At 48.4% G+C, this 26442-nt stretch overlaps 1 protein-coding gene across 4 annotated transcripts in view; it reads right to left on the bottom strand.

Annotated features, from left to right (window-relative positions):
- Positions 1-26442, bottom strand: part of Rph3al (rabphilin 3A like (without C2 domains)) — a 147295-nt gene that overhangs the window by 102640 nt on the left and 18213 nt on the right. For 2 of the 4 annotated variants that reach the window (XM_052756027.1, XM_052756032.1), the window contains exon 1: positions 19139-19269. The exons of 1 other annotated variant lie outside the window; for it this stretch is intronic. The gene's annotated coding sequence lies outside the window, so the exon portion shown is untranslated. Of the gene's footprint in view, positions 1-9992; positions 10098-19138; positions 19270-26442 lie in introns of those variants that run through there. One more of the 4 variants, XM_052756030.1, reaches the window with a different exon arrangement.

Here is a 26442-nt window from a genome sequence, read left to right as displayed (position 1 = left end):
CATGGCCCGGCCTCCCAGCTCCAAGCGGCCAGTTTCTAGGCCTTCCCTTTTCCACTTTTGGGAACTTCCCAGTGAGGGCCGTTTCTATATAGAGAGGAATCAGCAGAAGGGAGAGGTCACACGACCTTCCTAGAAGGGGCAGGTGACATGCTGTGAGGCCACATCAGAAGCTGATGCCAGAGCTGGAAAGAGCACTGCTCTTACAGAAGAGCCGAGGCTAGTCCCTACCCCTGTGGCTCACAACTGCCTGCAAACTCCAGCTCCAGTGGATCAGATGTTTCTGACCTCCACTGGCACCTGCACGCATGCGCATGCTCCCCACCCCCACGTATACATACATACATTTAATTAAAAAATAAAAGTCCTTAAAAATAAAAACAGATGGGCATGGTGATGCAGGTATAATCCAAGAAGCACTCAGGAGGCCGAGGTGACAGGGCTAACAGTTCTAGGCCAGTCTAGGCTACATGGTGAGAGCCGGTCTCAAAACCAAACAGAACAGGACAGGACAGAGTAAAGGTGCAGGAGTTAGAACATGGAGAGCAGTGCTTCTCGACCTGAGGGTCGCAACCCCTTTGGGAGTTCTGTGACCCTCTCACTGGGACCCCATATCAGATACACTGCATATCAGATGTTACAATTCATAACAGTAGCAAAATTACCGTTATAAAGTAGCAATGAAAATAATTTTACGGTTGGGGGTCACCACAACATGAGGAGCTATATTAAGGGGTCACAGCGTTAGGAAGGCTGAGAACCACTGCTCCATACTGTTGAATAAGTTAGAAGCAATGATTAAAATATTAAATGCAAAATACTTTTTTTTCAACAGTAAGAACACACAACCCAGCTAAAAGTGGGCATAAGCTCCAAGCAGGGGCTAGAGGTGTTGTTCAATGGCAGACGCTTCCTTGGGGTGTCAGAACCCCAATAGAACATCAAAAAAAATTTATGACTAGAAGCACTGAGATGGCCCAGAGGGTATGGTGCTTGTAGGGCAAGCCTGGCAACATGAGTTCAATCCCCAGGACTCACACAAAGGAAGCATGCACACATGCATGCACACACACACACACACACACACACACACACCACACACTGGATGATTAGGAGCTGGTGAGATGCCTTTGCACGTAAAGTTTCCAACGGACAAGCCTGGCAACCTGAATTGGATTCCTGGACCCATAATAGTAAAAGCTGAGAATCAACTCCCAAGTTCGACCTCTGACCTCCACATACACACACCATGGTGTACACCTGCTCTCCTTACTCCACAAGAATAAATAAATGTAATTTCATTTTTTAATTTTTTGTTTGTTTTGTTTTGTTTGTTGTTTTGTTTTTGTGTAGCCCTGACTGTCCTGGAACTCGCTTTGTAGACCAGGCTAGCCTCAAACTCACAGAGATCCACCTGCCTCTGCCTCCTGAATTAAAGGCGTGGCCATAATTTAAAAAAAGGCTGTATGAATGGCAAATAAGCACATGAAAAAATGTTCAACATCATATCTTAGGGAATTACAAATTACAACAAGGATAATACCACACATAGTTGAACAGCCAGAATCCCAAGTCTGATGTCAAATACCAATGAGGAGATTGAGCAACCAGAACCATCACTGTAAGGCGGCCCATGATGTCCAGTATGGTCCCAGTGATAGACCTGACTGGAGTGGTGAGGGAATGAAGACAGACAGACACATATGGACAGAAAGCTGGGACCAGGTGACCTGGAGAAATCACAGCACCCTGGAAGCTCACCGTGTTTATTACACTGAGTTGAACAGAGAGGTGGGCTTATTGCATACAGATGCGTCAAGGAGGCGGGGCCATTACATCCAGATAAACAAGGAGGCGGGGTTTGTGGTACACAGCTGGATCGATGAGGCTGGTTTTATTACTGTCAGTGTAAGTATTGAGCAGCCTTCAGGCTGTAAATATGAGGTTGGGAGAGTCACTATGGTGGAATTTTCTGCACACAGTCAATGCTCCCACTCAGCTCCCTGAGGAAGGCTTTGCCATCCCTCTGCGCCTCACTCAGGGAGGGCGTTGTGACTCTCACAGGTCCTTGACATGGCTGTGCCTAGGTGGACAACACACACATTTACTCAGGACTTCACTCACTCAGGGCTTCCTCTGTCCCCACAGGCACAACCAATTTGGAAAGTTGCTTTTTACAGAATTAAACAAATAGTCTACAGGGCAAACCTTCCCAGTCCTGAAGTGGATGCCTGAACCTACTAACAGCATCAAACACTCCCAACCCCCAGGGATGCCTGAACCCACAGACATGTGCTGTTTTCATTCCTATACAGACCAAACTATGACAGAGTTTAATTTAGAAATTACAGGTATGGTAGCACATATCTATAATCCCAGCACCTGGGAGGCTAAGCTAGGAGGATTGATCATTGGGAGTTCAAGTCCAGCCTGGGTAACATAGAGGGAGAGGGGAGTTTAACAATACTGCTAATAGATACAACGACTCTGGGCTGGAGAAATGGATCAGTAGGTAAGTGTTTGCCATGCACTCTTGAGGACTGGAGCTCAGATCCTGAGAGCCCATGTGAGCCCAGTTCCCAGATGGCAGAGACAAGTTGTCCCCGGGGCAAGCTGGAACTGGCGAGCTCTTAGTTCATCAGAAATTGCCTCAGTAAATGCAAAGTGTTTGAGGACACCCAACGTCAACTTCTGGCCTCCACACGCGCTTCTTAAAACCTACCGGCTGAAGAGCTAGCTCAGTGCTTAAGAACGTTTGCTGCTCTTCAGAGGATTCCAGGGGACCCACACTCAGTTCCCAGTGCTCACATCAGGGAGCTCACAACTGCTTGTACCTCCAGATGTGACACTCTCTTCTACATTTCATAGGCACCTGCACACGTGACATACACACACACATAAAAATAAATCTTAAAATAAAATTGTAACAATATACTATAATAAAGGATAAATCAGTATCCTCCCTCCCCCTTTTCAGTTCACCATTGGGAACTGAAAATGTTAAAATGAGACCCTGGATAGAACACTAGAAGATTAGTCTTACTGTACTTGGTGGTGCTTATACAAAAAAATAGAAAAGTAACACCCACATCACACTGATTGATATATATGGACATATATATATATATACATATGTATATATATATATATATATGCTTACTCATAATTTGAAAACAACTGAAACAAAAAACAAACAAAACATGGCACAGCCCTCCAGTGAGACGTAAGAGGTAGGAGGAGTTAGCCACACTGACTGAGGCATGCCTGAGAATGCATCTCTGGTGTGCAGGGACTGGGAAATTAGGCTATTCTGAAGGTGAAGCCCGGGGGGCACAACTTGGAACATTACAGCCTGTACTGATTCCATCTTGTTTCACTAACTGGACAACAAAGTAACTGCCGTCCAACTGTGCATAACGCAGGAGCAAGTGAACTCCCACTGCAGACCGCCTTCCTCCCACATGGGGAACATTAACCTAAGTAACAAATTAGCTTTCTGTAGCAATCAACTATGCATCATTGTAAGGGATGTTTTCCTACTTTTTCAAAATACAATTAATTATGTGCCTCAGTGGTAGAGCACTTGATTGGTATACGGAGGACCCGGGGTTCCATCCTCAGAACACACGAAGCAGTAACTGAGGGTGTAGCTCAGCAGGAAGAGCGTTTGCCCTGGGTTGGATCACCAGCACTGCATAAACCCAGTCTGTTAGTGCATTCCTGTAATCCCTGGAAGGCACAAAGATCAGAAGTTCAAGGTCATCCTCAGCTACTGAAGTAAGTTTGAGGCCAGCATGAGGGTAGGAGGAGGAGAGAAAGAATAACAGGGAGGAGGGGGGAGGGGGGAGGGGGAAGGAGCAGACAAACTCTGTTCTGTCTCATCACATATATAACGCACATTTATGTGGACACACGCATGCCTGCACACACACATGCCTGCACACACGCATGTGCACACACACACATACTCAAACACACCACTCTAAATAACTATTACTCCTACTTAGTATTACTCTAGCTGTCTATAACTCTTGCTTTTTCTCCCCCTCATCACCTTGAAGCAACACAAAATCACACATTTAACTGCCAGATTTTTTCCATAAGTGGCCTAAGCCCACCCACTGCCTTAGATCGGTGTCTATTACTGTGATAAAGACCAAACCAAACAAAACAAAATAAAAAACGTGGGGATGAAAGGGCTTATTTGGCTTCCATATCCCAGGCCATAGTCTATTGAGGGGAGCTGAGGCAGGAACTGACAGAGAGCATGGAGGAACACTGCGGACTGGCTTGCTCTACAGGGCTTGCTCAGCCTGCTTTCTTACAGCACCCGGGACCACCTGCTCAGGAGTGGCCCCACCCACAGTGGCCTGGACCCTCCCACATCTATCATTAACCAAAGGGGACATTTTCTCAGCTGAGGTTCCTCTTCTCAGATGACTCTCATTAGTGCCTACTTGGCAAAAGCTAACCAGGACACCTGTGAAAATTATCACCTACTTTCCCCCTGAAAACCTCACAAAATCAAGCTCATCAAGAGCTTCAGATTTCCCTGTACACTTTAAGAACACCTGTGAGGCTGGGCGTGGTGCCACATGCCTTTAATCCCAGTACTGGGGAGGCAGAGGCAGACGATCACTGTAAGTTTGAGGCCAGCCTGGTCTACAAAGTGAGTTCCGGGACAGCCAGAGCGGTTACACAGAGAAACCCTGTCTTGAAAAACCACACACACACACACACACACACACACACACACACACACACACACACACACTCACACACACACCACCTGTGAAGTTGCCTGGGCCATCCAGAACCCAGAACATACATATCTGAAAAGCCACCAAAGCAAAAGATGTCACTCCACAGAAGCACCACAGACCATTCCAAAAGGAGCCATGGGGCGTGTGCCCCAGCTGGACACAGGGGCTGGATGAAGGAGCTGGGCACAGGGTCAGTAGCCTCCCAAACAGTACTGAATGTCTGCTTCACATGCTTACAAATGCAGCAGCTTAAGGTCAGGTTTTGGATGCAGATTTCCTGGCTCAGCATCTCCGGGTAAACAAAGCCCAAGATGCACTTCTCTAGTCAGAGCTCCAGGCAGGATTAGCATCAATGAGCACCCTGTCACACAGAACGCATCTCACTGAAAAGACACACTGTCCCAAACCAGAAGAGGAGCCAACACAGAACAAAAGCTATCCCAGAAGCAACTGAAGAAAGAGACACCTCGGATGTGGGAAGAGATTTGGCATGAGATAAACGCAAATAGAAGTTTTCTGTTTAAAAGAGTTCATGCTGCATGTGGTGGTACACATTTGTGTTCTGCACACTTGTGTTCTACACACTTGAGAGGCAAAGGTAGGTGGGTCTCTGTGTGTTCGAGGCCAGCCTAGTCTACACAGTGAGTTCCAAGACAGCCTGTCTAGGTTTTGAGAAACCCTGTCTCAAAAAAGAAAGTTCATGCTGGGCCATCCTGAGTTACCCATTAAGTTCCATGCCAGCTTGGGCAGCTTCAAGATACCCAGTCCCAAAATGAAAGATAAAAGGAGGGTTAAGGAGACAGTTCAGTGACAGAGGGCTTGCCTGGCATGAATGAACGACACCCTGAGTTCAAGCACCAGCCCTGCAAACAAAAGAAAGCCCCCTCCCCTCCAAAAAAAAAAAGAATGTGGTAAGGGTAGAGTATTTGCCTAGCATGTTGAAGGCCGGGAGTTCGATTCTAAGCAGCACACATAGACAAGGGGTTCATCTGAACATCATGTCATTTCAACCAAACATTCCCAGAGGTGTTTCATCTGAGGCCCCAAAGATGAAGGACCAGCTGCCTCATCCATGTCCACTGCTGCGCTTCCCTCCCTGCCAATCTCAACCCTCTCACACGCCAATCACTGCCCCCATCGTGTTTGGGAGGGCCACCGTTCTGGCCTTCTATTCTTTAGCATCCTAGAGAAGTCACAAGCCGTTTTCCTCCATGTTCCATGTGGTCCTTTCTCTAGGTTGAGTTCCTATTGGGGGAGGGGCCCCCAGCCTGTTTCTGAGTCACAGGCTCCACTTTCCATGAACACTCACTGTCCTTCCATGAGGACAGAGGCCTGACTTCTGGATCAGACCCTGCGGGCTGCTGGATCAGAAACGCCTGGCTCCTGCCTTGCTCTTAGCACAAGCTTTTTCCTAGGAAGTTTGTTACACAGTAAATAGCACACACAGCACTGGGAAATGAATACCAGAGCTTTGCTGGGCAGGCCCATGCTAGCGTGTGCCAAGTGACGACTCAATTAAGCTTAACTTATAATTTACAAGGTCCATCTACACCTCACGTCTTCCAGCAGACAGGAGCCTCGGAAGTGACAAAACACTCCCTTGTGAGACCTTAGCGCTGTATAATATGTTTGTGACTCCTTGTGAGCCCCTCCCCAAAGCATGTTTAAAAAGAGAGGCTGGTTGGCATGGGCTCTGACCTAGCTTTTGAAAAATATGAGATGATCGCCACCTTAAATTTATTCTATGTCACTTTACTTCATTTCTGGAAGTTTTTTTTTTTTTTCAAAGTAATCACTTTTTTAACAATATAGCACCTATCATTGTATAAATCATACAGTCAGGCATGGTGGCCTATGACTGTGATCCCAGCAGTCAGGAGGCAGAGACAAGAAGATCACAAATTCAGGGCCAGCCTGAGATGCCTAGCAACTTCCAGGCCAGCTTGGGCTACATGAACTCTTTCTCAAAAAAGAAAATAAACTTTAAACTTTTCTGATGAAAAACGTTTTTTTTTTTCCTGCTCCACAGGCCAAAACAAACCCACGGCAGTCTTCCCAACGTGAGTGTCCTGCCTGCCATCAACACCCCCCCCCCCCCCCCCCCCCCCCCCCCCGCACTGTCTCCCCATTCGGAGAACTCTCATGGTGATGGCCAATAGGCCCTCATTATACCAGACTCGGAATGCTTTGTGTCTTTATTTCTCTAATGTCCACCGCGTCCCCACCATGTTCTCCCTAGGGACACAGAGATGTATTTCTTTGTTTACTTGTTAATTTCCACAAGGTCCCCAGGGAGAAGGGTCTCCTCTAGTGTGTCTGCTAGGAACACAGTCTGCGTTGCAGGGAGCATGGGATGCATCTGGAATTAACCAGATGATAATGCGAATAAGTGCTGGGGCTGTGTGAACTAAGGCAGGGCCCAGGAAAGGCACAAGGACGGACCATTCTGATTCTGCCCTGCTGCCGTCTCAGAACTACAGAGAAGGAGGGGGAGGGCTTCCTTGAAGTGGAGGAGCCTGACAGGTTCCCGGCCCTGGGACTGCCCTCCCAGAGGCGCCAGGGAGGAAGCCTGGTTGTAGCCTCCTGATCGCTGAGGCAGAAAGGAATGCAGAGAACCAGACTGGCCCAGACTGGCAGGCAGGAAGGAAACCTGTTGGGCAGGGGAGTGACTGTACCAGCCTGAGTTCACAGGGCTCCTAGCACCAACCCTGGGCAGAGCAGGGGCTCCAGAGAGCCTTGAAAATAGCCCGGGCACCCCGATTCTCAAGCTTCCCCAGAAGTAAGGCTGCCTAGGGCATCAGCAACTGTGCACTCATGTCCCAACATCCAGGCCAAGGGGGACATGTCTACACCAGCAGTTCTCAACCTGTGGGTCGCGACCCCTTTGGGGTTGCATATCAGATATTTATGTTATGATTCATAACAGTAGCACAATTGCAGCTATGAAGTAGCAGTGAAATAATTTTATGGTTGGGGGTCACCATAACATGAAGATCTGTATTAAAGGGTCCCAGCATTAGGAAGGTTGAGAACCACTGCTCTAAACCAATCCCCTCAGATGCTGAAATTATTTTAAAAATTAAAAGAATGCAAAAAATAAATTTAAAAGAATGTTTTTCCCACCCTGAGGAATCCACTCCCAAAACATCTTCCAGTAGAACAAATGGCCAGGCCTGTGCAGACCCCAGGCTTATGCTAACATCATCCTTACATCTCACCCACAGTACCAGATGAATCGGCCCCTCCAAAATGTTGCTGCCCAGGACTGAGAGCGGCCCGCACTTCACAGCCCTGCACCCTGCAGGGGCGGCCCCCACATTCACAGAGGAACAGAATGATTTGTGTTCCCAGGTAGAAGATTCGCCCGTGATCTGGAAGCTAGGGACAACAGAAGCCGACCGTTTGGAATGGATCCCTACAGCCCACCTACCGTATCATCCGGTCCCGGCAGGCCTTCCCTTGCTGCCTGGCACTGAGAAGGCCCTCAAAGGAAAAGGCTGAATGCCTGGGGTTTTAAACCAAGTTGGTGCCTGAACTGATGGAGTTCTCATGCGGGAAGGAAGAAACGGGACAGTCATAAACAAACAAATTAAAGGTGACTTGGGTGCACACAGGCCCTGCTGATGAATGAAACCCTGACCCTGGGCTGCCAGCCAGGGCCGTCTGAACCAAACCCAGGCAGGAAACTGCACGCTTCCTGGTCTAGCCACAGAAAAGCTTCCTTCAGCTCACCCCACCTACTTCCCTCACAGCATTCCAGAACATTCTGTGCTAGGCCAGGAGGCACCAGGGGCAGTCACTGGGCCCCTCCTCCCCTATCCTTCTTCCAGGACATCCAGAACAGGACATGCCAGACAACCCCCGGCCCCAGTCTCCGTCCTCAGCCTCTGATCTACCATGCTCAGCATCCTTTGTAACCCACAGACCAAGGCTGGTCTCATCTATCTCGGACCTGATTCTAGCCAATATTTCGGGTGATGAGCTGTGGGGCTATGGCCCTAATTTGACCGCATACTAATATGTTTACTTAAGCCTCAGTCAGCCTGGTCATCCTGACTCCAAGTCCTGGTACCCATCCCAAAAGGACAGTCATGAGCCACTCTTCTCCAAATCTTCAATGGCTTCCTACGCCTCCTGAATTAAGAGTCTACACCTTGAGACTGGTGGTTCTTTATAACACAGTCCAATTCACCCTCCAGTCCCTACAGGTCTGATCCATTACAATTCAAATGGACCACACCAAGATCTGTGGTCACATCTCTGGACCTATGAATCCAGTCTCTCTCTCTCTCTCTCTCCTTCCTAGCTCCACCTTACTGGTCCTGACCCTCCCCAGCCCACCTCACTCCCCACCCTTTTTCCCTTCCACTGCATTCTAGACAGCTTCTCCCAAGCCTCGGAGGGTTCCTATGTATTTTCCTTTATCAATTCATGCTTTTACTCAAATTTGTTTTCAAAGGAAGCTTTCCACCTTTACCATAAGTAAGAAGCCACATCATTTGCACAAAGAAAGGCTATGGGGGGGGTGTTCTAACATACACTAAAATACAAGGTCCTGGGTTCAAATTTCAGCACAGCAAAACACAACACCCAGGGTAGCAAATCGATCAGCAAAATGCTTTAAAAGCCCATCTCTCCGGCACTTCCAGGTGTTCTAAGAAACACTGCTTTTCTCTGTGTATGGATTTATTGTTGTCTCTGGGGCCTTTGGGGTTTGGCCCTGTCTCGTGGTTATCTGGGGGCCTTTTTCAGCTTTATGCTAGCTGACCTCACAAGTGAACACCAGGCACAGACATCCTACCCCCACCCCCCGCTCCTATAGAGAACTCAGCTTGTCACAAGCGTGCAGAGGAGTGTAATTTGCCAGCTCCATCGCCCCACTCTACGCCTGGCCCTTGGTCCACCTTCTGTCCAACTTTCCACCAAAACTCAGGAGCCATCACCCACGACCTCACACGCGTCCTGTCCTTAGTGGGCAGTCCTATGAAGGATGGTGCAGACAGAACGTAGCGACTGAGGGGGAGGCTCCTAGCTGTCCTCCAACCTACTACCTTTCCACTGCCAGTCAAGTCTCTGTGAACCTTTTACCAAACATTTTTCCTAGTCTGGTACACCCCTTCCCCACAGCAAAGTCTAGAAAAGCCCCTGCAGGCAGTAGCCAGGCAAGATATATAAAGATAGCTTCCTGGGTCCTTAGAGCCCCCGAGAGCCCCGAGAGCCAGAAGTACCTACCAGGAAGCAATAGGCCCAGCCGAGAGAGTTACACAGAGCCCCAGCAGAAGGAGGGCCTCCCTCCAGTGGTGGTTGTCAAGGGCGACCCAGGTGCTGCACATCAACATTTGAACCACTCTGACTTAACTCAATAAGTAACAGCTCTGGTGGAAGGCCCAGCTGGAGCCAAACTCAGGCCTGGATTCTGTCCCTAATGCAGGGAAGCTGGGCCAGGCCATCCCTCCAGGACAGCAGCAGACAAATGCAGGGCGTTTCCTATCCAAGGCAGGGCCCCAGGGGAAGGTTTACATCCTCCTGGGGATGTGTTTTCAGTCTGGACACATACGAATTGCAAAAATTTGTCATTTTTTGAAATGGGGGGTGGTGTGTCTTGCTGTATAGCCTAGGCTGGCCTTGAACTCAGGGTCCTACTACTTCAGCCTTCCAAGTAATTGGAATTATAAGCACGTGCCGCCATGCCAGTGCTGAAGAGCTTGTTTGTCTGTTGTTAGAAAGGGCATAGAGGCTAGACATTTCTCGAAAGCATTACCAGTCATGGTGGACCCAAGCCGTGAGCATCCCAGAGCCTCCCAGAGTCTCCAGTGACAGGGGTGGGGCCTCTGGCTGTGGTTTCTTGGGAAGAAGGTTAACTGAAGCCCTGATCATTTGACCAGTGCTGTAGAAGAACAGCCTCCCAAAGGCAGCTGGCTGAGCGAAGCCGCAGTGGGACAGGCCTGTTGCAGCCAGAGCGTGGTCCCGCCAGATGTCTGCATTCGAGGATGGGGATGACAGGAGTTCCCTACTGACCTTTTCACAGCACAAACAAGCTAGTGAAGGAGGAAAATGTTTGGATGGTAAGAGCACCACGACCTTATCCCCATGGAGATAAAAACAAATGTTAGGAGGAGACACCAATGGACCTAATCACCCAGGGCTTCCCAAATAGGGTCCCAAGGAGCCAGCCCAAGGACGCTGAACTGATTCAGGGATGCTGAGGTAGGCGGGAGGGGAGTGGGCAACTTTCCAACCCAACCAGAGGGCCATGTGTGGTGGGTGGCATATGCCTTAATCCCAGCACTTGGGAGGCAGAAGCAAGCAGATTTCTGTGAGTTTGAGACCAGCCTGATTGACATAGCAAGTTTCTAGGCTGCATAGTGAGACCTTGTCTTAAAAACAAAACAAAGGAAAAACCAAACAACCCAGCCAGTGCGACTCAGACTTCCAGGTAAGACTCCGTTTGAAGAAAAGAGTCTGCAGTTTAGGATGAGTATATCAGTGGGCTGGGGCGCAGCTCCTCAGCAGAGCCCTCCCTAGTACACGAATACCCCGAGTTCCATCCCCAGCACAGAGAAATAGAGAAGAGTAGGACGGTCTCGGCAAGCCAGCAAGCTATGGATTAAAAAGCCGGATTAGGAAGGCACACCTCCGGTGTGGGTGCGTCTGTGATGGTTTTTCCAGAGAGCTTAGATCATGGGGGTTCTGACTTACTGATGGATTAATCCCTCCATAGATTCGAAATACAATGGCACTATAGTGAGGTGGTGAAGGGGAGGTGGGGCCTCACTAGAGGAAGCAGGTCACACAGGTTTTCTCCTGGGGCTTATATCTCGCCCTGGCCCCTTCCGGCACTGCCTTGCCCTCTCTGCCCCTGCCCACCAAGAAGTAAAGAAAGCTTCTGCCACATGCTTCCACTACCATGATGTCCCACCCATGGGGCCACGTAACGGTGCACTGAGCTTTCTGAAACCGTGAGCTCAAATAAACCACTCCCCCTTCCAGTTGTTTTTCTTGGGTATTTGTTACAGCAGCGAGAGAAAAGCAACTAATACTAAAATGAAAAGAGAAAAGCAAACCAACAAAACCTCAGTGAAGCACCGTCGGGGGGGGGGGGGGGGGGGGACGTGGCCGAAGTTCCCAGGGCTTGTGGGGTGCAGCTGCCACAGCACAGCTGTTCTCGGAAGTTGCTGTACTGAGCTCAGAACCATGCAGGGGCCTCTTCTTTGTCAGGACCCAACCTGGCTGTTCTGGCTGTTCCCTGCAGGACCACCCACAAACCGCAAGTGACATCAACATCTGCTCAAGATCTGAGCCAAGAAGGAGCATCCCAAAGAGACTCTAAGCCCAGCAGACAAGGAGAGGCACCAGAGGCCACGTGGTGCTAGGGACCAGCATCCTGGGACATAAGCATGTCAGGGAAAAGCTGTTTTTCCCCTGCACACAGCAGCGTATTGCATATGATGGTTCCATGTGAGGGAACTATGTAGGAAAGCTAGGAGTTCCCGTACAGAGAGGTGGGAAACCTCCATGAGAAGGCCTAGGATGCCCCTTACAAGAAGGTGTGAAGAGTGCCAGTGTTCACACTCTATGTGAACCGGAACTGTGGAGATGCCACCACGCTGCTAAGTAGATGGTAACCTTAACCCTGCAGCACCAAGGTCCAGACAGCTATGCATTTTGGGCTCAGAAGATAATTCTACCTTTAGCAAAGCAAAGGCCATGGGCCTCTGCTGGCCGTATGTGATGGACATCCATCTTGTCTGTCCAGCTTCCTTCTTCATGGTTAAATAATCATGTTGTCCTTCTGGAAAAGATAAACTGGCCCTTGCTTCTTCCTCCTTGGGGGTGGGCATGACTGGGGACCTATTAAGATATCCACCATCCTCCTCCACTTCCTGAGGAGTGACTGGCTCAAGGCTGGCTACGCATGTGAATTGGGCCAAGGCATGTCTTCCCTGGGTTGCTGAGAAATAAACCTTTCATGGCAGTGAGCTGTGGTAACAGTGTCACGGGAAGTAAGCACTACATAGGGCATCTTGGTATGTACAGTGTCCACATGGTTACAGAAGTTACAAAGGTTCAAAAGTGTTTCAAAGGTGATTTGATAGTTAAGAGGATGGGGTATGTGTTGATGCCATGTAGAGAAAGGACAGGTGCCCTATTAAAGGTGTTTTTGTGCTCCCATGGGTATTAAGATGTAGCACTTTTTGGTGCTGAGTATGTACTGAGGTTTCTACCTTCAATAATAGGAAGTGAGTGGTGGGTAGAGATTGGCATGGGAAGTGAACAGTGGGTAGAGTGGTGGTGTGGGATGGAAATGGTGCCAACAGTGCTGGTGTGGGAAATCCTGCAGCCATCTTGCCACCTCTCAGAAATAGTCAGTCTGGAAATGATGCTTAGGGGAGCCAGCAGATGGAGGTAAATACTCCTGAAGATACTGTCAGTCATTGGATGCAGCCAAGCCTGACCCACTTTTACGGTTCCCAAGTTGCCAGGCTCATGGGGTCCCATTTTTGCTTCAGGTAGTTTGAGCTGGGCCCTCATTTGCAATCATGAACTCTGAGAAAATTGCCTATGCAGAACTGAGGAGACGGCAGAATTCATGCAGCTGCTAAATTGACTCAGCCCTGGGGAGAGCTGTCTGCCCCTGTAGCCAACGGTCCTCTGAGGCCTGCCTCAGCAGCATTCTGGCCCAGAGATGCCAGGGCAGAGACTGCCTTCCTTCCAGTCTCCAGTGTTCTTTCCTTGGCTGACTTTGCTCTTCTGCCATAGCCATGGGGTCTAAAGGGTGCCCTGGCTCCCTGTGCTTTCTCTGTGTGGTCCCTGGATGGTGTCGCTGTCACCACGTGTGATCTACTCTCTTCAAATTACACCTATCTATATCTCCAATGATTCCCCCAGAGAGATCCTGTCCCAGCTCATCCCAGACCCTGGCCCATCTCCCAGCTTGTATATTGAGACTATGTCATCCACCTCTGACCATTCCTGGTCTTCCAGAGGAGTGCACCCAGAATGATCACGAGAAAGAAGGAGCCCGGCTGACATGAACACCCTCAGCAGGATCCTGAGGGTTCCTGGTTTAACACACTGGCTTAAGTACCTGTCAGGCCAGGAGTCACAGCCCAGGCCTCTGTTACTGCTGCTTCCTCACTCTCCAAACAGAAAAGTCAATGCTAAATTGCTTAATCCATGAACATGCAAAGTTTGCAAGAAGGAGGCAAAGATGATAAACAGTGATTCGCATAGGAAAAATAAGTAATTTAATAATTAATACACTCATGAAGTGAAGTCGCTAACGAAGTGACTGAGACCCTTTAAAAAGCTCAGGAGAAGCCTGGGAAGAGAGCTCAGTGAGTGAAAATCACTTACCATGCAAGCCTGGGGACCCACGTTTGAAGCCCCAGAACCCACATAAAGGCCAGATACAGTAGTAAAATCATCTATGATTCCAGAGCTCCTAAGGGGAAATGGGAAGCAGAGACAAGAGAATCCCCACATCTTAGTTACTTATATCAATGCTGCAACAAAATTCCTGTGGTGGGTTTGGATGAGAATAGCCCCCAAAGACTCATATATTTGAATGCTTGGTTCTCATTTGGTGGAACTGTTTGGGAAGGAATAGGAGGTGTGGCCTTATTGGAGGGGATATGTCACTTGGGAACGGGCTTTGAGGTTTCAAAAATCCATGTCATTTCTCAGTTTAGCTCTCTGCCTCCTACTTGCAGATAAGGATGTAAGCTCTCAGCTACTGCTCCAGCACCATGCCTGCCTGCCTGCCTGCTGCCATGCTCCCTGCCATGATGGTCCTGGACTCACCCTCTGAAACTATAAACCAATTCACTCTTTCTTCTGCAAGTTGCCTTGGTCACGGTGTCTTATCACAGTAAAAGAAAAGTAAGACCCTAACATACTGACAAGAAGCAACTTATACAAGGAAGGATGTGTTTTGGTTCACAGTCGTGGTGGATGAGTGATGGCAGGAGCCGAGGCAGCTGGTCCCATTGCATCTACAGTCAGGAGGTGGAGGAAGATGAAAGCTAATGCCATTAGCTTTGTTCTCTTTACACAGTCTAGGACCCGAGCCCAGGGAATGGTGCTGTTCACTATTTGGGTGGTGTTCTCGCACCTCAATTAAGCTAATCTATATAATCTCTCATAAGCATGGTCAGAAACTAACTTAATCTAAACAATCCCTCCCAAGCGTGCCTGAAGGCGTGTCTCCTCAGTGATTCCAAATCCTGCCAAGTTGACAATCAGGACTCAACATCAAACCTAGGAAGTTCGAGGGTCGTCTAACCTGGTGTACCAAGGCAGTCTGGGGTAGTAAGAGGAAAGACAACAGAGACCCTGTCTCAAACAAAGTGGAAGGTGAGTGGGGACTGATACCCAAGGCTGTCCCCCGAGCTCCACATGCATGCCACGGCATGCCTGCACCCACATTCATACACATAAATGAGCACACACACACACACACACACACACACACACACACACACACACACAAGTCTGAGAGAAGTGAGCGTGGTGGTGCATGCCTGGAATCCCAACACCATGAAGGAAGAGGCATGAGGGCCAGGAGCTCAAGGTCACGCTTTGCTACACCGTGAGTTCAAAGCCAGCCTGGGCTGCATGAGGCTTGTCATGAAAGAAAGGAAGGGGTGGAGGGAGAGAGAGAGGGAAGAAGAAAGAGAGAGAGGAAGGGAGAGAGGAGAAAGGAAGGCAAAAGTTCAAAGGAGGGAAATAAGGAAAACAGCCATGATTGCAAATTATAGGAAACGTGGGTGAAGACACGTTACAAACGCGCGTTTTAAACAAAAACGTGTTGTTCTAACTGTAAGAAGTCCTCCTGGAGGGACAATCTGGGTCAGTGGGAGAGTGACTGGCACAGCAGGACTAGAGCCTGTTGTAGGTGGGGTTGCTCCTCAGGCCAGTGGGTGCAGGGGGGTCGGGATGCATTCTGCTGGGGTAAGGCCTCTGTCACTCCTAAGCCCATTTCCCAGCTCTTTCCCACCATATCCAAAGAGCACCCCACAACTTAATGTGTCTCTCCACTCCGAATCCCCCCCATCAGTCCCCTGATACTGCCACCATCCCTCATACTGGAAGAATAAGTGGGGTTCACATACCATGTAGATTCTAAGTAAGTAGTAATGACTGCCTGGAGTATTAGGCTTTGAAGAGCAGCCCTAGTCTCCGAGTGGAAGTGATCAATTAGTGATGTCTACTGTGTGTGCAGGAGGAGAGCATGGCACATGTGTAGATGCAATTCTGAATGGTCTTATTAAATAAGAAACACAGAGCCAAATGCAGAGTTAAAAGCCCAAAGATCGAGCAGCAGCCAAGAGCTAAGACCAAGACCGCCTTCTTACCCCTCACTGTTGCTGTCATCCTTCCCCTGAGAAAGAGACCTACTTCCTGTGTGTCTTTTTATTGACTTTCTGTTCTGCCTTCTCATTGGTTGTAAACCCAACCACATGACCTCCTCGTCACTGCCTGTCTATACAGACCTCCAGGTCTCTATGGTTGGTATTGAGATTAAAGGCGTGTGTTTCCAAGCTGGCTATGTCCTTAAACACACAGACTCTGCCTGCCATGTGATCGGGATTAAGGGCGTGTGCTACCACTGCCAGACTTCTGCTAAATGGCTTGCTCTTAGTTCTGACCCCCAGGCAACTTTATTTATTAACATATAAATAAAAATCACATTTCAGCACAAATAAAATATCAACATACACATGCTTTCCATATGTTTTATGCCATACATGTTCCTCACTGAGGCTCCAATCGGTGACCACCCAAGTGTGACATTTCCTTCAGGTGTAACATGCTCTGTGTCTCCCTCCTTACACACCACATGAACCATGTCACTAATATTTTCTTCCTGCCTTGATTACCCATCAGAGTTATAATTCTGATTCAAATAGAGTAAAATGTATTGAACTCTATGGCCTGAATATATATTCTAAGTCTCCCCCTGGTTTTGACATTTTGGTTTATCTATATTTTTCTGATCTTATTTTTATGGGCTTCTATTTAATTGCATATGTTCATGTAAACAGATAATATAAATGTATGTCTGTACACATCCTATTATCTATACACAGGTCTGGTACATAGCACCCTACTTTACCTTTTTATTATAAATACGTATTTGTATATTTCTTACATACGACATGTGGGGAAACAGAGTCTCTAGGCAGCCTCAATTTCTATGTGCGACATGATGGAGTACTGAGTGGAGAGGTAAATATATAGATGGATAACAGAGAGGAAAATAACAAAGCAGAGGGCAGGCACAGTCTCTGCCTGAAGGTGTTGAAGTACAGTCGGGCCCTGGGAGGAACGGGGTACCAGCGATCAGAAGCCAGGCTATTCAGGAGGCTCTTGTGAGCTAACTCTGCTGGGAAGGGGAAAATGACCCACATATCCACCCCTCCCTGCCCAGCCACCCTGAGGTTTTGTCAACTATTAGATGCCTCTAACACAGCCTGCCCCCATTCTCTCCACTCAGTGGCAGCAAATTAAATGCAGAGGTTAGTGGCTACGTGCGTCGACACCAGCTCCGTGCACAGGGCTGGCAATTAGTATTGGAAGCAACATTCTAGAAAGACAACAGCATCGGGCCATGAATAATGAGACAGCAAACAGCGAGGCCTCCTTAGAAATGCTGCAGGAATTCTAAGCGGGAGAGCCTCTCACAACCTGCATCTGCATTCAGACTGTCCCTGTCCTCCTCTGATGTCTGAGAGCAGTGGCGGACCAGAGGACTTCCACGCTTTGCTTCTCCCAGCAAGAGAGGAAACACCAGCCAAGATCAATCACACTGCTCGGGACCTGAGTCGCGGCCCCCAGCATGAAGGGCTTGGGCCTGGCAGCCCCCTGATCCCGGTGTACCCACAGAAAGGGTGGCACAGCATGCAGCCCCTGTGGGTCAGCTGAAGGAGGAGGGTGAGCCGGGCCAGGAAACAGCAGGGCAGTGTGGGCAGGTGCTCCTCACACAGCCTCCCACAGACTTCACAGCCATTCCCATCCCCTCAGGTCCCCAGTTATAAGCCTATTTATTCCAAGATCACCAGGGCTCTGCATTTCAAACAGCAGGCAGAAAGGAGACAATGGCCCGACAGAGGGCCTTTCCAACAAGTTTTTTCAGGGGGACCCAGGCCAGCCCTTTGTTTTCGGGGGCGGGGGGGTAACTAACAATTTTGCAAAGGAAGTAAGACTTCTGACATTCTAGAATCTTACCTGCCCAGATAAAGGTTGGAAAGGGGAGGATGAGAGATGGAAGTCTGTGTCTGCAAATGAATTCAAGTGACAGAGGCATCTGTGGTTAGCCTCTTGGGGCAGACTGACGGGAATGTTGAGCTTACCAAATAGGTAACCTGGCATTCTGTCTAATGGCCTAGCCACCACCAAGCATGGCCCCAGAAGCTCTGAGTTTACACTGTGGCCACCCAGCCCCCTCAGGCCATACCCAGGCCAAGTTAGCACATCTAAGTCCCTCCCTTAATAACCTGAGAAACTGGGGGATGATGGTGGGGGATAGGGTACAGCTCAGTGGTAGAGCACATGCTGAGGGAGCATGAAGTCCAAGGTTAGATCTCCGGCAGCAAAAGCAGAGAGCTAGGGGGAGAGGTTGAGACTGAGCTGTGTGTCCAGCTATGAGAAACAGAGTCTGCAGGGTTAAGAGAGCAGGGAGCCAATCCAGAGACGGAAGCAAGTGCCAGGCTTCCTTCTAGAGCATGTGCCCCATTCAGTCTTCCAGGATCTGGGTGGGCAAACCTCCTCAGCTTTTGTGAGCTGCTCTGGTGCCAGGATAGTGAATTCTTCTTTCCGGGCAAGTGTTACCATTTGCAACCAACCCAGGTCAGCCACAGGTAATCAGCGGCATGCTTCATACGACACACATTTCCCTGCTCCCCCTGCAACCCTGAGCAAAGAAGACCTGGGGGTGTCCAGAGCAGCATTAGGGCGAGCAGAGGTTTTGTGCACCAGGCAGGCTGCCAGGTCTGTCTCCATCTAGCAGGGTGACCTTGAACACCAAACCTTTGGAAATGCGGTTCGATGTGCCTGGGTTACAGCTGCTACGTCCCCAGAGCCTCGCTGCACCACTGCGGCTGGTCATCTTAGCTCCTGTCACAGTGAACTTCCTCAAAAGGCCAGTCCTAGCATGCAAACACCCCGCCCCAGTGGCTTCCTATGGCTGTTTGCAGAAAGCCCAAACTTTCCTACCTACCTGGGGCCTCTGTGTGTCCTTTAATGACACACACTTCCCTCAGGCCTTCAGGAACCCTGATGCAATCTCTTTCACCTAATTATCCCTGTTAAAAAAAATGTTTGTTGTTGTTGTTAGCACCATTATGGAGACACAATTCACAAATCATAAAACTCACCCTTTTAAAGTTTCCAGCCCAGTGGGTTTCTTCATAGTCACAGGGCTGTGCAACCATCACCAGTGTTGAATTTCAGGACATTTTCAACGCCCCAGAAAAAAAGCATTAGCAGTCACTCCAATCTCTCTTCTCAGCCCCTGGAAAAGACTGATCTACTTTCTGTCTTGTGGATTTGCATATTCTGGGTGCTGCATATAAATGGAGTCATACAATGCATGACCTTTTTATTCACTATTTCATTTTGTTCCTGTTCTAATCTTTATTACTTCTCTCCTTTGCTTGCTTTGGGGTTAGTTTTCTGCTCCTTGGCTGGTTTCTTACAGCACAAGATTATTGACCTAAAGCCTTTCCCGTTTTTTAATATAGACATCCACAATTATATATTCTGTAAGTTTTAAAGATTTCTTTTATTTTTAATTATCTGTATGTGTATGTATATTTGTGAGTGCAGATGCCCAGGGAGGCATCGGATATCCTGGAACTGGAGTTACAGATGGCTGTGAACCACCTGATGTGGAGGCTAGGAACTGAGCCCTGGTCCTCTGGAAGAGCAGCAAGCACTCTTAACTAACGAGCCATCTCTCCAGCACCTTAACATGTTACATTTCCTCCCACCCCACCCCCCATTCGCGGCCCTCTCTCTCCCTAAAGCACTTTCTAATTTCACTTATGAGTTCTCCTTTTAGTATTTGGAGGAAATTACTTTCTACATATGTGTGAACTCCCCCAATCTCCTTTAGCTTTGATGTCCTAACTTACATTCCAGTATAGTTAGAGAACACACTTTATATGATTTCAATTCCTTTAAATCTGCTGAGACGTGTTTTCTAGCCTAACATGTAGTCTCTCTCTCCTGGACAATGCTTCACGTATGCTTATGAAGACTCAGCTGCTGTTGGCTAGAGAACTCTACAGATGCCTGCTAAGCCTCATTGGTTTATAATGTCAGGTCTTATTTCCTTATTGATCCTCTGCCTATATATGCATCCATCACTGCAAACAAGACCTCACATCCAGGAATGGCGGCACATGCCTGTAACCTCAGCATTCAGGAGGCTGAGGCAAGAGGATTGCAAGTTCAAGGCCAGCCTGCGCCATACAACAAGACCTTGTTCCCAAAACTAAAACAGCTGGGTGTGGTGGTGGCGCACGCCTTTGATCCCAGCACTCAGGAGGCAGAGGCAAATGGATCTCTGTGAGTTCAAGGCCAGCCTGGTCTATATAGAGAGTTCCAGGCCAGTGAGGACTACCTAGTGTGAGACTCTGTCTCAAAAATAAAATAAAATAAATAATTAAAAGTAAAGCAGAAGAACTGGAAGTCTGCAACGATCATTGTTGACTTTCCCATTCCCCTCATCATTGCTATTAATTTTGCTTTCTATAGTAGTTATTGAGTGTGTGTGTATATGAGTATATATATATATATACATATGAGTATATATATATATATATATACATATATAAAATAGTTATAGTTTCCATTGACTTTTTAGCATCTTAAATGTCCTTATTCTTTTCAGTGATGGTGTATGTGTAATGTGTGTGTGTGTGCACAAGTCACTGTGCATACATACACACACCCAAGTGCATACATGGGGATGCTGAGGAGGACATCAAGCATCTTCCTCAAATGCTCTCCACTTTGTTCCCTTGAGGCTGAAGGTCTCCGCTGAACCCGAAGTTCTCCATTTAGGTAAGGATGTAAAGCTAGGGAACTCCCACGATCCTCCTTTCTCTGCCACCCAGCACGGGGTTACAGGCACACGGCCAGGCCAAGCTTTCACACGGGTGCTGGGAGTGAACTCAAGTCCCCATCTTTGTACCGAAAGCAGTCCACCCACTGAGACACCTTCCCAGTCCCGGTAGTGACGAGCCTTGGCGCACTTCCACCCCGGCCACGGTACCGGTGTTGGCCATACTAGGCAGGCACTCCACCACTGCGCTGCATTCCCAGTCACAGTTTCTGTCTTCAAGTTTATTCTTTCTGATATTTTATAGACACTTCAGCTCTCTTTTACATTTATTGTCTGTGTGTGTGTGCACATGCACGTACACACACACGCATACATGCATCCCGTGGCATGCATGTGGAGGTCAGGCAGAGGACGTCTTCCAAGAACTGTTTCTTTGCCTCCACCAGTGGGGACTGAAGCGAGGTAGTCAGGCCCTGAGGCAAGCGCTGTCACCATAGCCATCTAACTGGGCCCCTTTTTCCTAACGTAACTTTTCATTAATCATCTTTTATTCCATCTTCAGCTGATTCCTAACTGGTTACTTTAGAGATTATAATTATAGATTATAATTTAAATTACTCTGTGTGTGTGTGTGTGTGTGTGTGTGTGTGTGTGTGTGTGTGTGTGTGTGTGTGGTGTTAGGAATCAAACCCAGGGCTGTGCACGTGACAGGCAGATTCTCTATCACCGAGCCACATTCCCCAGCCCATTCAATTAACATTTTAATTTAAAACCACCCAGCTTGGATTAACACTGACTTAGTTTCAATAAAATACAAAAGCTTTGCTCTACTACACAGTCATGTGCTGCATACTGCTGCCTCAGTCAACAAGGACCACATACACCACAGCGGTCCCAGGAAACCGCATCACCTAGTGAAATGGTAGCCATCTCGGTTTGCACACGCCATGATGTCCATGCAGTGATAAACTGCCTAGTAATGGACTTCTCAGAACCTGGGCCTGCCAAGTGGAATGTGACTTAATCCCCCCCTTTTTTCTGGGCTATTATTGTCATACAAGTTGTCTTTTTATGGCATAAGCCTATTAGCAGTTTTATAATTACCACTTTAGACAGTGGTCTTACTAATCATATAGAAGAACTGTAAACAAAATGTATTTGTGTCTTGCAAGGTGCTCTTTCTTTTCTCACATGGATACTCTATAGTATCCTTTATAATATAGCCCAAGGATTCATTTTAAAATTTCTTACAGTACATATCTGCTAATGACAAACTTTCTCAAATCTTTTTCTTTCTTTTTTCTCTTTTTTGGTTTTTTGAAACAGGGTTTCTCTGTGTAGCCCTGGCTGTCCTGGAACTCATTCTGTGGACCAGGCTAGCCTTAAACTCATAGAGAACAGCCTGCCTCTGCCTCCTGAGTACTAGGATTAAAGGCGTGTGCCACCACTGCCTGGTAATTTTTTTTTAAATTTATTTAACTTTATTTTATATGCATTGGTGTCAGAGCCCCTGGAACTGGAGTTACAGATAGTTGTGAGCTGCCATGTGGGTGCTGGGAATTGAATCCGGGTCCTCTGGAAGAGCAGCCAGTGCTCTTAACCACTGAGCCATCTCTCCAGCTCCCCAATTCTTTTTTTTTTAAATAAGTTATCTGAAATGTTTTAATTTTTCCTTTGTGTTATTATTTGTTTATTTTAATTTGTATGTTATGTGTATGGGTGCTTGCCTCCATGGATGCTATGTACTAAGTGGGCCTGGTACCAGCAGGGGCCAGAAGAGGGCATTAGATTCCCTGGACCCAGAGTTACCCGTGGTTGTGAGTCACCACGTGGGACGAGAACCAGGGCTCTCTGGAAGATCAGTCAGTGCTCCTGACCGCTGAGCCACCTTCTCCAGCCCCTTAACCATTCCTTCATTTTGAAGGCAGCTTTTCAGGATGTGAGGTTCTTGACTGGCAGTACTTCCAGCAGCCTGTGACTGACTACACCATCATGCCGCTTTCTCACTCCGTGGCTAGCACTAGGCTTGCTAAGCTTTTCCTGTGGTTTTTTTTTTTTCTTTTTAACATCTGTTTATTTACACGTGTGCATACACACATGAACACCACGGTACACACAGGGAGGACAGAGGACAATTTGTGGGAATCGGCTCTCTCCTTCTACCATGTATAACCTGGAGGTTGAACTCAGGTTATCTGGATTGGTAGCAAGTGACTTTACCCTGGAGGCATCTTGCTAGCCCAGTATAAACTTCCTAAGGATTACTTGTCTAATTTTCTTTTTTTATTATTATATCACATGTACATTTTTTTGACCCAGGGTCTCACTATGTAGCCCAGGCTAATCTTGCACTTGTAATCCTCCTGCCTCAGCTTTGGAGTTGCTGGTGTGTACCAGCAGATCCGACTTTCCTGTCTATTCTTAAGGAGCTTTAACTCTTCAATTTGAGCTTGGCCATCTCTTCTCTAGACAAGGCCAGGCTCTTTGACACCTGCAGTCTGTGCTCTGTGATCCTCCTCTGTAGTGATGATCACAGATGGGATTAAATGATGAACGGCAAATGTAGCCGTCAGTGCGTTCGCCCATTAGTCACATCTCAGTTGTAGAAGACAAGAACCAGCTCTCCTCCTGGCAGCAGCAGAGCCTGGCATGCCATAGACTTCCAATAAACGTTTACTCAGGGAATGAATGGTACTCACCACAGAGGAAGCTGCATTACTGCATTCAACCTGTCACTCCTGAAACAATACTGAATAGCCTTGTCCTGACATGATCTTCTGGTGGGAAATGTAGTTCCCTGTCCCGACACTTCAGGTTTGGCCATGTGACTTGTTGTGGCCAATAAGATGCTCACGAATATGATGTGTGAAATGACCTGGCCTCCTGTATGACTGAGTTAGCTCCCTGCACTCCAGATCCCTCCTCCCCAAGTCAGACAAGCCCTGTGTGGTCACTGGTCACACGGGATAGGTTTTTTTTAACCCACTCACACTGTAAAGCCAACCCCAGCTCACGGAAAACAGCCCAGGTCAGTGAAACCTCCTTTGACTCACAGACTGAGAAATAAACACTAGCTGAAGCCAGCAGGTTTGGGTGGTTGTGCTACACAGCATGAGGAGACTACGATGCTCGTGCTGGTGAGCCTGCAGACTGGGAGAATGTCCTAGGGACACCTTGTCTGTGTGTCCTTCATGTGGCCCCATAGGGTTGCAGACTGATTCCCTAGGCAGTCCTACATGCCCAGTTAGCCTCCGCCACCTGAGCTTCCAGATCCTTCCCAGCTGACTGTTCCCAGGCCCATCCCAGAAGCCCAAACCAGCAGCCTAGGGTCTGTGTTCCCGGAACACATTAGCAGAGCTCACAGGATCAGCTTCCCAGAATTCTGAGCCCGCTACTGCAATACACAGCCAGCAGCAGTCAGGCATCTACTAAGGACCTAGCACAGTGCCAGGCATACCACAGGGGCATGACGGGACTGAGGCTGGGGACAGAGCTCGGTGGCAGAAAGTTTGCACAGAATGCACAAGGCTGGAGGTTCAAATGTGGGTGTGGGGAAGGTTGTGCACCCTCACCTGTTCAAGGGCAGACCTTTTACTGCTTGTCTCTCAGAGTAACAGGATATAGGCCAGTGGCACTCTCACTTACAATGGAGTTAATGTGTGATGGAGGATGCATTTACGCAGTACGAACGTACAACTGCCTATTTTGAGGAGGGCTGAAGGCAATTGGGGGAGCTAAATGCTCTAAAAAAATAAACAAAGATACAAGAAAACAGGAACCAAGCTGAAGAGATGTCCCTGGAAACTCCATGATTAAGCTGAGCATCATGTCTGACTCAAGAGCGCTCAGCTGCCCCAGAAAGAAGGTGAGTACTGGGGCCACGCAATACCACTCACAGTCAGACAGTGGTGGTTCTGAGTATGAACCCCTTCCACAGTGATTCCAGGAGTAACAGGACACTCCTGGGGCACACTGGGGACACCCTAACACTGACACGAGCCACCCCCACGGGCAGAGAGCAGTTCTAACTGTTGTATATGATTTCTCATGATGCCTACTGCCAATACCACAGATACCCAGTTAATAGATGAGGAAATCGGGGTCCACAGAGGGCTGCTGAGAACAAAAGCAAGAGAATCGAGGTGAAAAGAGCCCACGGCCCTCTTCCTGTGAGCCACATCCTCAGCCCAGAGGGCCAGGCCCCTTCTAGTCCAGTCCTTCCCCCACAGAGACTTCATTCTCTTCCCTCCTAAAGATCTGTCCTGAGGTGGCCATTGCTGGCCTTGCCTGTAGGTCGGGATCCCGTTACCTTCTGGTGGCCGCCTGCAGATGGCCTGCAGGGATGCCCACCTGTCAAGTTTTACAAATATGTCTCTTCTCCACTCATAGACCCCGAGCACGTTCCATTTCCAGCTGAGCCTTCTCCTGCTGTGTGCTCTCTTCTGGTTTGTTTCCATGTGCTGTCTGTCCCCCAGGCCAAAGCCCCCCCCCCCCAGGGTCCCTGTTCTGCATCTGTTAGCAGAGCTCACATCTGAGAATGTCACACAGTGACCCTTCTTAAAGGCAGTAGACGCCATAGTGCATGCCTCTGATTGTGCTGAGCTACCACACAGGCCCAGGCTTTGGACACAGGTCCTGGAACGGTGCAGGGTCAGCACACAGTCCATCCTGGTTGCCCCCTGACCTATTCTTTCCACCCTGATCTCACTGTGTGAGCTAGATGGGGCTTTCAGGTCCACAATGGCAGTTTCAATTCCATGTGGAGCCTCTGCATCCTCAACTATTCCATGTTGCTAAATTATTCATATTTCCTGATCATTCTACCAAGGGTGACTCATTTCCCCTCGATAGCAGAACCTGAAGATGGAGTTGGGTAGGGGAGCTGTGGGGAGGGGAATCTAAGGCCAGCCAGTCCACAGGGCATTTCTGCACACAATCATCAGAGATGTTTCTCCAGGGACATCTCTGCCCCAGCCACTCAGAAACCATAGTGATAGCCAGGCACCCCATATGGATGCTGAGCAAGACTATAGGCTCCAGGCCAGCCTAGCTCACAGCAAGATCCTGTCTCCCCCAAACAAAGGGCAAACCAGTTACGATCGTAAACCACTGAAAAGACGCCTGATGGTGGTGGCATGCACCTTTAATCCCAGCACTCGGGAGGCAGAAGCAGGTGGATCTCTGTGAGTTCGAGGCCAGCCTGGTCTATAAAGTGAGTTCCAGGACAGCCAGAACTGTTACACAGAGAAACCCCATCTCAAAAAAAAAAAAAAAAAAAACAATCAAACAAAAAACACTAAAAAGATTAATACAAGGTACTTCACATCCTTTGTTAGCAAACTGCCATAATAAACCACTCAGACCAAAGCTGTCTTCCACACGGAGTCCCCATATGGCACATAACTTACAGAAGTGACCTTGGCACACCCACCATGTCCACAACCGGCGGAAGCTCTAGCTGAACAAGATGTTTACAGCAGAAACCTATCTGGTGATACCCGAGGGACTGCTGGGATGGGATCACGCTGAAATCCTAAGGTGACAGTGTAAGGATGTCGGGTCTCTGGGAGGTGATCTGACCATGAGGGTGGGGCCCTCATGATGAGATTA

Source organism: Peromyscus californicus, unplaced genomic scaffold, assembly GCF_007827085.1.
Source record: "Peromyscus californicus insignis strain IS unplaced genomic scaffold, ASM782708v3 Scaffold_3__1_contigs__length_106647218, whole genome shotgun sequence".
NCBI classification, from domain to species: Eukaryota; Metazoa; Chordata; class Mammalia; order Rodentia; family Cricetidae; genus Peromyscus; species Peromyscus californicus.
This window is presented reverse-complemented; position numbering and strand designations above follow the sequence as displayed.